Below are 12,133 nucleotides of genomic sequence, written 5' to 3'. Positions count from 1 at the left end.
CAAGGCTGCTTTTGATAGCATGATGACCGCTTTTTTCTAGTCCATCGCGGAAGCAATTCATCGGAATCCCTCTCGCTGGAATCCTAGAGTGTGCAGAACCGAAATGTAACAGAGCTTAATTGCTTCTAGGCAAAAACATCCAGCATAAATAGTCATTGTCAAAGAATGTTAGTTGCAGTTCTGGGAACCTGATAGAATGGTTGCTAGAGAGTTCATGAGTAAAATTAAGAATGTGTTTTGCTAGAGAGTTCATGAGTAAAATTAAGAATGTGTTAAGAAGCGCTCGTCCCTGTCTGTTCCCTCTGCGTCCTCGGTGTTTTAGCGCTTTTGAAAATGTCAAATCTGCACCAACTAGCCCGATCCGCTACCCTTCTGAAGGTTTAAAAGCAGTCGAAACATCGTGTACTGCTGCGGGCAGAGTATCATTAAGGAAAAGCTCTGAAAGTACTAACAAATCATCCACGTATCTAAAAACATTGCACACACGCTTGTCATGAAGTAAGACCTGAAGTGTTCTGTAAAATTTTGCTAAAAATATCTCAGAAAGCACTGGAGCAACGCTAGAGCCATTACATATTCCATTTTTCTGAAGAAACAAGGAGCCTTCGAATTCAACAATAGTTGATGTCAGGTAAGAAGATAACTCCAAAAATGTATCAGCCTACATGCCACACGCGTTCTGAAAGTTCACAGGACTGCAGTGATCAATACGTTCACACACAGCAAGAGAGTTCATCGTGGGGAATGTTCTAGAAGAGGTCCTCAATGTCAACTGTAAAAGCCATGTTGGCACGGATACCGCTATTAAATGCGTCAACAACCGCTGCCGAGCTGGCCACGCTGAAAGGGTTCTGCACAGGGAGGGCCATCAACTCTTGCTGAAGGAATTGGCTCACTATCTTCTGCCATGAACCAGTCTGCGTCATGGTGGCTCTCAGAGGACAACCCACCTTGTGTGTTTTTGCTGAAGAGAACACTTGCAGGCGTCTTCCTTAAATTGCATGACACTATGCAAAAGTTTCTCCAAGTTGTTTTCTTTCAGGAGCTTCATAGCTGCAGCCTTTAACCTTGAGGGCTTCCGAATAGTAGGCACGAAGTTCTTCGCTACAGCAGCCATTGCCTTCTCTCCAAAACACCTTGTCGGGAGGACCACGAAACCACCTTCCTTGCCCACTTGGAGGCGTGTCAGGTGATTTTCGACGAAGTGGTCGACAACACTGATAAGTACTCGGTTGCTGTGTACTAACTGCTTGCCATCAACCTTCAAAAGAACGTCAACCCCTTCAGACAAACAGCGCTGTTTTTCATCCTTGTGTGTTTATCAGCCAGCCGGCGTTATTTTCAATTTACAATGTACCAATTGGCCCGCATTAAAACCCTTCTGCATATGATACAAAAGTTGGTTCCAAATTTTTTTTAACTACTGGAAAATTGAAGCCTAGAAAATTTGCGACGGGAGGCGAGAGATGCAAGTTACATTGAGCTTTACATTGAAGTTATGCTAGCGATGATATTACAGTTACAAAGCATGAAACATGAAACGAGTGGAGTTATTTGGACCTAATCTTGGAATAAATCAAGTTTTCACTGCCTAGGCCCCAGATGGATGCTATGTGTCTAAGCTTGCTACGGATTACTCATTTTTACAACAGCAGTGTTAATAACACAAAGGTAGTGAAAAAGTTACGCCGCAGTTATCCTAGCATACGGTTAGCGCTGCAAACTTATTAATATTGTGGCACCCATGAAGAGGCAATGCCTATTCTAATTGGTCGGCATCGCTCACTACAAAGATGAGGAGAGCGAGGTGGATGCGTCTCGTGCTCCGCAAGCGGACCCAGCTGGTTTCTGTCGCCCGTCGTGGTCTGAACAAACTCCCGGTCGTAACACAAGCGATTGCGGGTCGGTAGGCTGGAAACGCTGATTGGCCCAAAAAAGTGACGTCACGCCTCTAACGTCATGGTCACGTGACTTTTAATGACGTCATGTCCGGTTGGGGACCGACACATTTTCTCTAGTTTTCTCAGAATTCCCCACGTTTGTGACAGCGTGCGCGGGATAAACAGCGCATCTTTACCTCCACCCCACCCAGTTCGACCACTTTGCCGAGCGGGGTGCAGTTGAAGAACCCTTGCCTAAATGCTCCCGCCATTCACGTTTACCCCCCGCCTCCCCCCCCCCCTCCCCCCCACGACACTTTCCCGAACTCGGATGTTTTGTCGCCTTTTTATTTTTATTTTGTGTGTTTGTGTTTGAATGCACAGTGCACGTGTCTCTACTTAAGCAAACTGCGCCGCTGATTCCGCATTGACTATTCCTGCCGAAGAGGCTCCAGGGAAGTTTCCTGCCATGTCTGCGCTTTATTCTGTTTTTTTTTTACTCGTTTTGGCCAGGGGCACACGAGTACACGCATCTCCGCGAATCCACCACCGTCTGTTTCTGTACTTGCCGCCGCTCTGCATTGAGGGGCGACCATTCTCTCCTCCCGCTCCTCGTTTTCCTTTTTTTCTTTCTTTTTTTCTGCAAGCTCCCAGCGGCTTTTCGGTGGACAGGGTGCGACAGCGCGTATTCTTTTTCTATTTATTACTCTTTCTCCCTTTTCTAGTATTTTTCTTTTCTGTCCATCTTCTTTCCAGCACCCGATTGCTTGTTGCTATTTTCATGTGGCGGACATGTGCGCCAATTACAACTCCTCAAGAACGGGAGGAAGATCGCTGTAACTTCAGTCTTGAGAAATGACAGGCTCTCTCCGAAACGTCGACTCCAAATAAATCTGTCTAAATGAGCGTCTCTCAACTTTGCATATATATATTTAGTTACCCTTGATATAGTGTCTGTGTACAAAAAGATACCACATGATGATGGCATCCGATTCTGGTCGCATCCTATGGAAAACACAAAAACGATGATGCTCCTAGCCAAATTAAGTACCATCGCTGCACTTACTGATCTGGTCCTCAAGCTCCACTTTTTTGAATTCAACAACTCCTTTTACCTACAAACGAGTGGTACCGCTATGGGAACGAAAATGGCCCCAGACTATGCCAACATATATATGCATAGCATTGAATCGGAGTTTATCCTCTCATACCCAACAAAAACGGCTTTTTACAAACGCTTCTTAGACAACATATTCATGGTATGGACGAAAACAGAGGACCAATTCATCCAGTTTATTTCAGCATTTAACAACGTACATCTAAACATCTGTTTCACACACCCTTACTCCACCAGTCAAATTAATTTCTTGGACGTCTCAATTCGAATGGAGAAGGGTACCTTAATCACCAGTGTCTATAGAAAGCCCACGGATAGGCAACAGTACCTTCATTAGAAGAGCTGCCACCCACGCCACTGCAAAACTTCAATTCCATATTCCCAAGCCATCAGATTCAAACGGATCTGCTCACGACCAGAAGACTTCGAAAAAAATTATAGCCGTATGCGGGAGGTTCTGAGGGACCAATGCTATCCGGCCTCCATTATTGATGATGCCCTTACGAAAGCGGAAGCAACAGATCGTAATGAAATGTTTGGGGATCCCCCATCAGCAACCGCAAATGAACACCGCTCTAATCTCGTCTTAACCTTCGCAAACAACCTTCCTAATGTCAACAAAACTCTAAAAAAAAACATTTCAACATAATCGAACAAAACGATCGACTGTCAAAAATTTTTCCAACAGTTCTACAGGTTACCTACAAACTAGCAAAAAGCATGCAGAATTATGTAGTTCACTCCACTGTCAATAAGTAAAACCCTGTGGTTTGCCTACCTTGCAGGAAGAATCGCTGTCAAGCTTGCCAGCACATTCGGACAACAACACTAGCTCAAAGCACACACTCTAACTTCAAACACTCCATCCGTGAAAACTTGAACTGTGACAGTAGTAACGTAGTATGCATGCTCGAGTGTGGCGATTGTCAGATGCAATACATTGGCCAAACAGAGAATTCCTTCCAAATTAGATTCAACAACCACCGCGCGCACACCAGATCTCTTTCTCTCCTCCCCCTGTCGAAACATCTTTCCCAGGAAGGTCACGAGTTTCACAAACTAAAAGTTACGCTGCTACAGAGCGGCTTCCAAAATACCCGTGAGCGTGAGCAACGAGAGTCATACTTTATATATCAGTTTAATACTGTGCAGGCCGGTATAAACGAAAACCCTGGTACTCTCTCCACACTTCAGAGATCATAGTCCTAGCCCTACTGAAATTCACAGCACCCGGACTGCATCGCCTGAGGTCATGCCAATTTGCGTGCTTGCTTCCCCCCCCCCCCTCTACTTTTCCTGCGTCACGTATACGTGGTGTCAAGCAACATGTATGTGACTGAAACTGAAACTCTGAAGAAAAGAAACTGAAAGTAAGAGAATTTAATTTGAAAATAAGAGAAGAGAAACTGAAACTGCCGCACAGTTCATTACCTGATGGACACAACAGTATCACGTATTACTTAACGTCTTCATAAAACCACTGTTTGTTCGTCTATAACATTAGCAGCATTAGCATATGTTTGCTATTAATGACACCCAGATAATGAACATGATTTACCAACTTAGGTAATGTTGGTTCTGGTGTAACGCACGAATAATTTATAGACATGCCTTTGTGTATACGCCAGAAATTAAATTGTGAAGCAAGCCTTGAAACTGCCTACCTGATTGACACAACAGTATCACGTATGACTTAACGTCTTCATAAAACCGTTGTTTGTTCGTCTATAACATTAGCAGCATTAGCATATGTTTGCTATTAATGACACCCAGGTAATGAACATGATTTACCAACTTAAGTAGTGTTGGTTCTGCTGTAACGCACGAATAATTTATAGACATGCCTTTGTGTATACGCCAGAAATTAAATTGTGAAGCAAGCCTTGAAACTGCCTGTGCATTTCTCATAAAAAAAGGAAAAAATTATCTTGCTTTCATAGCATGCGTGTCATCTATATCAGATGTGATTGTAATCTTGAGCTATAACTTGAAATGACCCATGCTGGCTGCCATGAAAAATCACTTTTTTAATTGTTCAACAAACCTCATAACTCATTTATGTCACGAAAAGAATGAAATGCTTCACTTATGTCTCATTGCTTTGGTACAGTCATGGTTCATTATGTAATGTAAAATCTGATTTAGGAATATTTTGTTACTTGTTGCATGGTTTGTTCCTGAAATTCAGCACATCCGCCAGTGTTGCGTTCCCGCGTGGTTTTCTTTTTTGTTAATTGAGTACAGATGAATAGCTACTGGATTCTTCGCCGATCGCCCAGTGTGGGTATGTGCGATCTTTTGATAGGCTAACAACAACAGCAACATTGGCCAGGCTATCAGCTTCCGCAAGTTAAGTTCACGCAAGCTCCGCTTCTGGTTGATCTGATCTCTTTGCAACGAGTTGCTGATACGCAGGCTGACCCCGTCTTCTATTACGACCATATTTACCCGTTCCATGCGAAACATATGCCCGCAAATATCCTAAATGGTCTTCTTTCTGAACACCTACACAATTTTCCCCATCATACTGTTCTCTCCACTGATGCCTCCGGCAGCTGTGAGAAGGCGGCGATTGGGATATATTCGCAGGATCTGGCGTGGAGCTATTCCGTTCGTATCCCTGATTATACTTCTAAGTTCTTCGTAGAGTTTTTGGCTATTGGTATGGTTCTTCTCAAAATTCCCAGACATGTAGCACGGGTTCTTATTCTTGCAGACTTCCTTTCAGTTTTAGGCTCTCTCCAAAACTCTGGAAAATCTTTATTGAATCGGCCGCTTAGGTTTTTTGTTCCGTGCACAGTGCGTGAGATCCGCTTTGTCCGGGTACCTGAAGGCATTCGGGTGTCTATTTTAACGAGGTGGCTGATTTATTGGCAAGGTCAGCTCTCAGCGCTCCTGTAATCTTAATCTATCCCGTCCCTCGCCTCATTCTGTTGGAAACTTCACGTTTCCAGTGGTTCCACCATATTTCAGCCAGCTTGAGTGATCCGTTGCTCAACACTGTGGATTTTATACACTTAAAGTACCCATGGGATGTCCGTTGGTGTAAATCAAGGCGTTTTGAGGTGTCAATGATGCTTCTGCGATGCAGAATCCCTCATTGAAGAAGGAAACCAGCGCAAAAGACGAAGACACAGGAACAAGGAACACAGGACGACGCTGGACGCCAGCGTCGTCCTGTGTTCCTTGTTCCTGTGTCTCCGTCTTTTGCGCTGGTTTCCTTCTTCAATCATGTACCGACTCGCCCAGCTCTCCACTCTACTACATCAGAATCCTCACTTAAATTTGTTCTTACGCAGATACGGGTTCCCTGCGACAAATCTTTGTGTCTCATGTGGGCAAGTTGAAACATTAGACCATTTTCTCCTCTCTCGCCGGCGGTTGTTCAAGGAAATCAGTATTTGGAGGTCCCTCTTCCAGTCTCTTCCAGTTCTTCTCTCGTTCGGTGCGAGCGCCAAGGAATTCCCGTTAAGCAGTGTTTGTGGCTACCTTCATGATTACATAAGTGCAACTGATCGGTTACCTTGTTAGCTGTATACAAAATTCTGTCTCATGTCCGAAATGCTTGGTTCTATTCCTGGTAATTCATATTTCTTAAATTTACATCAATTTTCCTATCTTTATCTTGATTCAGTCTTCTACGCCGCCACCTCACGTCTTTTTTCCCGTGCAAATACTTCATTGGCAAATCTCCACTGTACCTTGGCCAATCCCCCCGCGTGGGTATGTGCCACATTTACTGAGGTGAAGAAGAAGAGTGTGGACTACAAACACTATCTGTACTTGTGCTCTGTGTTTTTTTTTGTCTGTTTGCAATGTAAGCCATTGCTAGGTGGAAAGGCATACACGTAATGGACATACCCTGTGCACATGAATGCGGAAAGCTGGCCATGGTTGTCCAAGCATTGCCAGCAAAGCAACGGGACCTTCAAGAAACAGGACAGGGTTGTGACCACTCACATGCAATGATTTTCATACAATTTGAAATTGTGGCAATTTACAGCAGTCCAGTGGTTATATTGTTGCAAAAGAAGCCAGCTCATTTAGGCAGACACATTTTTAGAGGCTGCCAAAAAGGAACATGTCACAAAGCTACACATAGCATCCTGTTTCATTGATGATGTTTATATGTGTCGTAAACGATATGAACAAGCATCTCTTTGTTGGTTAACTGCTTTGCTATCCACGCACTGTCATGCAGTACATACACAATCACAGTCCAGTGACTGCAGAGCGGTCTGCAACCAGTAACTTACAACTATACTATGCAGCAAGCTTCTTTGCACGGTATTTGTTATATTTATCGAACGATGAGATGGAATTGGTATGGCTATTTCTACACAGTGCATTTCCTAAAGACTCCTTTCTGCCATACTGTACTTTTTACCCAAAAAGGTTCCTACAGAGTCATTTAAATTGCTACGTATAATGATGTTTGTAGCAGGTGTGTGAGCCCGAACAAAAAAAATGTTTTAATATTCCTTAATTCTTCAGTATTCCTGATTATCACGACATGGGCATCTATATGTTGGTACAACTTTTTTCAGGCATTACAACTGATGTACCGATGTGTTTGGTACTAATTCATCTTCAGACCTTTCATGTCTGTTGGGTACAAAAAAATACGAAATAATAGTTGGCTGCATTAGTTTTCACTGAGATAACTAGCATCACACAGCATGCTCTTGAAATTCCTCTAGCTGTCTGTAATTGGCTTCATTGTATAGCTTCATACTTGTTTAATTTAAACTCTGCACACTGCTCTTTTCACCGCACATGGCGACATGGCACGCGGAGTCCCGTGGGAATGGGCGAGGAGGATTCAGAGGTCGGCTGCTACTTCCCTGGAATCAAAACACAGCTATAGGCACCTGCAAGTCACGGTTAATTTCGGAAAGGCAGCTTTCCCCGCCTCCTTTCGTCGTCTTGTCCGTCATGCATCGCGTGTCGCGGCGAACCCGACAAAGCGGAGGCCATCAACCCCCTTCCCCTCCCCCTCCCCTCCTGAAGCAGAGGAAAGATCCCGCAAATAGTTTCCTAGAGAGGTCCTTTTTTTCCCTGCGGTCAACGAGGGGTCAAACGACAGGCCCAAGCAGTGTGAGGCAACGTTCTCTGTTCATTCTAGAGACTCAAGCTTACACTGCAAAGTGAAACCTTGTCTTTCTCTTCCAAATGCAATTTCATTTCATTTTTACAAAATGCAGGTTACATACTACAGAGATGCAAGGGCTAAAGCTGCTAAAAAGCACCTTGACTGGGCCCAAGCGCCTCTGAAATGGCAGAACACGACAAACGCACTTCAAGCAAAAAAAAATGTTTACATATACGTATAAAAAAGCATTAAAAAATGTTTACGTGCTCTTAACGCAGCGCTATCCACGTTCTTTTATTGATGACGCCATAAGCACAGCTTCAAATCTTAACCGTAGTCAAATACTCCAGGGGCACCGAAGAGATAACCTAAATGATTACACTACAAATCTTATTCTCACATTTAACAGTAACGCACCGAACATAAACAGAATTCTTAATAAGCACTTTAATATTCTCCAGCGAATTCAACGACTATCGAAAATATTTACATGCGCACCCCGCGTGATTTACAGGCGTGCCAAAAACATTCAGAACCATCTAGTCCACTCCAAGGAACACAAAACCCCAAAATATGGATGCCAGCCCTGTGGTAAAGGTCGCAGCAAAGTTTGCAAGCACATGAAGACTACGTGTTCCGCAACTAGTACGAGGTCAGTTTTCCAGCATTCAATCAACGGCAAGTTTGACTGCGACTCACCAAACATTATATACCTTCTTGAATGCACTGTGTGTAACCAGCAATACATAGGAGAGACAAACACTGCATTCCGCATTCGATTTAACAACCACCGAGCACACACCAAGTCTCTCCCCAATCTTCCCCTATCCAAGCATGTAAACTCAGAAGCACACCCATTTGACCAACTAAAAGTAACAATTATTCAAGGGGGCTTCAAAAACAGGCGAGAACGTGAACAACGTGAATTCTATTTTATCTACAAGTTTAATACTATTCAAGAATGTCTTAACGAAAAGCCTGGTATCCTTTCTTTTATTCACGACCTCCAAACAAAATAATACTGCACCTCTCGTTAATTGGCTAACTCAGATATACTCTTTCTAACTCCTAGTGTATATCCCAGGCAATCATTCCCATCCTTACTTACACTATCCTGCCTCGAGCAGTATTAATAAGCTTTGACATTCTTTCCATACTTTTTTCCGACAATTTGAAATCTTTCTACACAGCTAGCACAGCCCTCCTCACCTACAACCAATTATTCCCGACGAAGTCGGTTCAACGACCCGCCCAGGGAGAGGGGTGCACCGTTCAGTGAAACCCAGACCCCCCTGAGTAAGTTCTTACACATGTGCTCGTTAACGTAGCCCACTCCTTCCTTAACGTTCTAGCCCTCGGCTCACCGGAAATTAGTGAGACCCCCCAAAAGGCGCCTGGTTTGGCCTGTTCGTCGCTGCCAGTGTCATTTGCGCAGTGGCGCCTCTTTGGCCACTCATCTGCAGCGGCGCCCATCTTTGTGTTTGTGCATTTTGTTTGTGTCTTGTTTGCACGTTTTGCTTTCGTACGCCTGTGGTTGCCGCGCTGCCCATGTCGCGGGCACCGTCTTCCTCTCCCTTTCTCTCGTTTCGCCATCTCCCTTTTTTTACCCCGTCCTTCCTTATTAGAATAAGAAGTACTTGCAACTGGGCTTGTTGGTGCATATTCGTGAAAGACATAAGAGCGCAAACTGGCAACACGGACAAGGAAGGGAACAGGACGAGCGCTACACTTTCAACAGGGTTTATTCAGGGAAGAGCGCATATATAGCCTCTGACCTTATACATGCTCTTAATCTCAATTTGATAAACATCTACCTTTCACAGATATGCCTCAAGGAACATCATTTCACTGTGCCGGATAATAACCGAGGTATCACTGATGCAATTGTCGCCTCGTTTTTTGATATAAAAGGCTTCCACGAGCTCACGTTCGGTCTTATCACGGCTTTTCAGTAGCACTTTGCATTCAGGCAGTCGGGACTTGCAGACTATACGTTTCTCTTTCGAGCATGCTTGGCAGTGGTCTGGAAGATGGGCTCCTTTCTTATTCAAAGAATTCTTGTGTTCAAGCAGGCGCTCATTAAGACACCGGCCGGTCTGTCCAACGTACACCTTCCCGCATGTAAGCGGGAACTCGTACACCACTCCTTTCTTGCAGCCAACAAGTGGCGTTCGGTGTCTGATGGCGCACTCTTGCATTTCCTTTCTCCCAATACGTGAGCACATTCCAGCAAGTTTTCGCGGCGCTGAAAATACCACGTACTTATTGGCCACCTTCTTGAGGTTATGAGAGGTGTGGTGTACGTAAGGTACAACTTCCGGCCTTTCCAGCCTTTTTTCTTGAGGTCTGTTGTTTTCATTGCTGCCCTTCAGCTTTTTCAGCAAGGTCTGCGTCACGGAGAGAACCAGGGGAGCCGGGAAGCCTGCATTCTGCAACCAGGACACCTGAGATGCAAAGCTGGCGTGCATGGCATGGTGGCAGGACTTCTTTAGTGCGGACGCAAGGCACTGGGAAGCGATAGCCCTCTTAACGGTCTTAGAATGGTTTGAATGAAATGGCAACAAATCTTTCTTGGAGCGTGGACAGTATCGCCAGCAAACATGTGAAGGGTGAAAGGTTAAGGTGAGATCTAAAAACTGTAATTGGGGGGTTATTACTGCTAGGCAGTTTGTGAGTGAAGTGAGGCCTATGCTGTTCCGACCAAACGTACCTAAAACATCAGCTACTGTTTCGTCAAAACTGAAATCGCTATCTGCCAAAAAGAGCAGATAATCGTCTACATATCTAAAAACGTGGACTATACAATGCGTGTCAAGTGCTTCACTCAAGGAGCGGTCAATTTCAGATAAAAATATATTACAGAGTACCGGGGCGACACACGAGCCAATGCAAATGCCCTTTCTTTGTAGATACGTTTGGTCACTGAAATCAATAAAAGTGGCCGCGAAAACTAGCTGGAATGTGCTCACGTATTGGGAGAAAGGAAATGCAAGAGTGCGCCATCAGACACCGAACGCCACTTGTTGGCTGCAAGAAAGGAGTGGTGTACGAGTTCCCGCTTACATGCGGGAAGGTGTACGTTGGACAGACCGGCCTGCTTGAACACAAGAATTCTTTGAATAAGAAAGGAGCCCATCTTCCAGACCACTGCCAAGCATGCTCGAAAGAGAAACGTATAGTATGCAAGCCCCGACTGCCTGAATGCAAAGTGCTACTGAAAAGCCGTGATAAGACCGAACGTGAGCTCGTGGAAGCCTTTTATATCAAAAAACGAGGCGACAATTGCATCAGTGATACCTCGGTTATTATCCGGCACAGTGAAATGATGTTCCTTGAGGCATATCTGTGAAAGGTAGATGTTTATCAAATTGAGATTAAGAGCATGGATAAGGTCAGAGGCGATATATACGCTCTTCCCTGAATAAACCCTGTTGAAAGTGTAGCGCTCGTCCTGTTCCCTTCCTTGTCCGTGTTGCCAGTTTGCGCTCTTATGTCTTACTAGAATAGTTCGCCCCCCCCCCTTTTTCTTTTCTTTCTATTTTTCACTTCCTCCCCCAATCTTGTCCCTGTCTGCTCCCCACACCCTATCTTTATTTTTTTATTTTTTTTTCAATTTTTTGAACTGTTTTTGCTATTTGCTTGTTACACTCCTTTTGCCCTCCTCTGCAGCTCACAAACTTAAAACGTTCATTTGACGCGAGACCACTAGAGTCCTGAAGAAGACCGCACCGCGGTCCAAACGTTAATAAATAAATGTGTCGCTATAGAAGTGCCCACTTCTCTTAAATCTCTCTCTCTCTCTCTCCATATATATATATTAGAACAAACACAAAAACAACGAAGCAAGTGACATATAGATTAAATGCAATGAAAACAATGAGCATGTATGTTCACTAACAATAGTTTACAGACGCATGAAAACAGAGAAGACCCGAGAAAAATAAAGAGAAAAGAAACACTCAATAGGCATACATGGCACCGGCAGGCAACAGAGGAACATAAAATGCAACCTGCTATATATTAACAAAATACATTTTTAACTCG

The sequence above is a fragment of the Amblyomma americanum genome, chromosome 4, assembly GCF_052857255.1.
Source record: "Amblyomma americanum isolate KBUSLIRL-KWMA chromosome 4, ASM5285725v1, whole genome shotgun sequence".
Taxonomy (NCBI): domain Eukaryota; kingdom Metazoa; phylum Arthropoda; class Arachnida; order Ixodida; family Ixodidae; genus Amblyomma; species Amblyomma americanum.
This window is presented reverse-complemented; position numbering follows the sequence as displayed.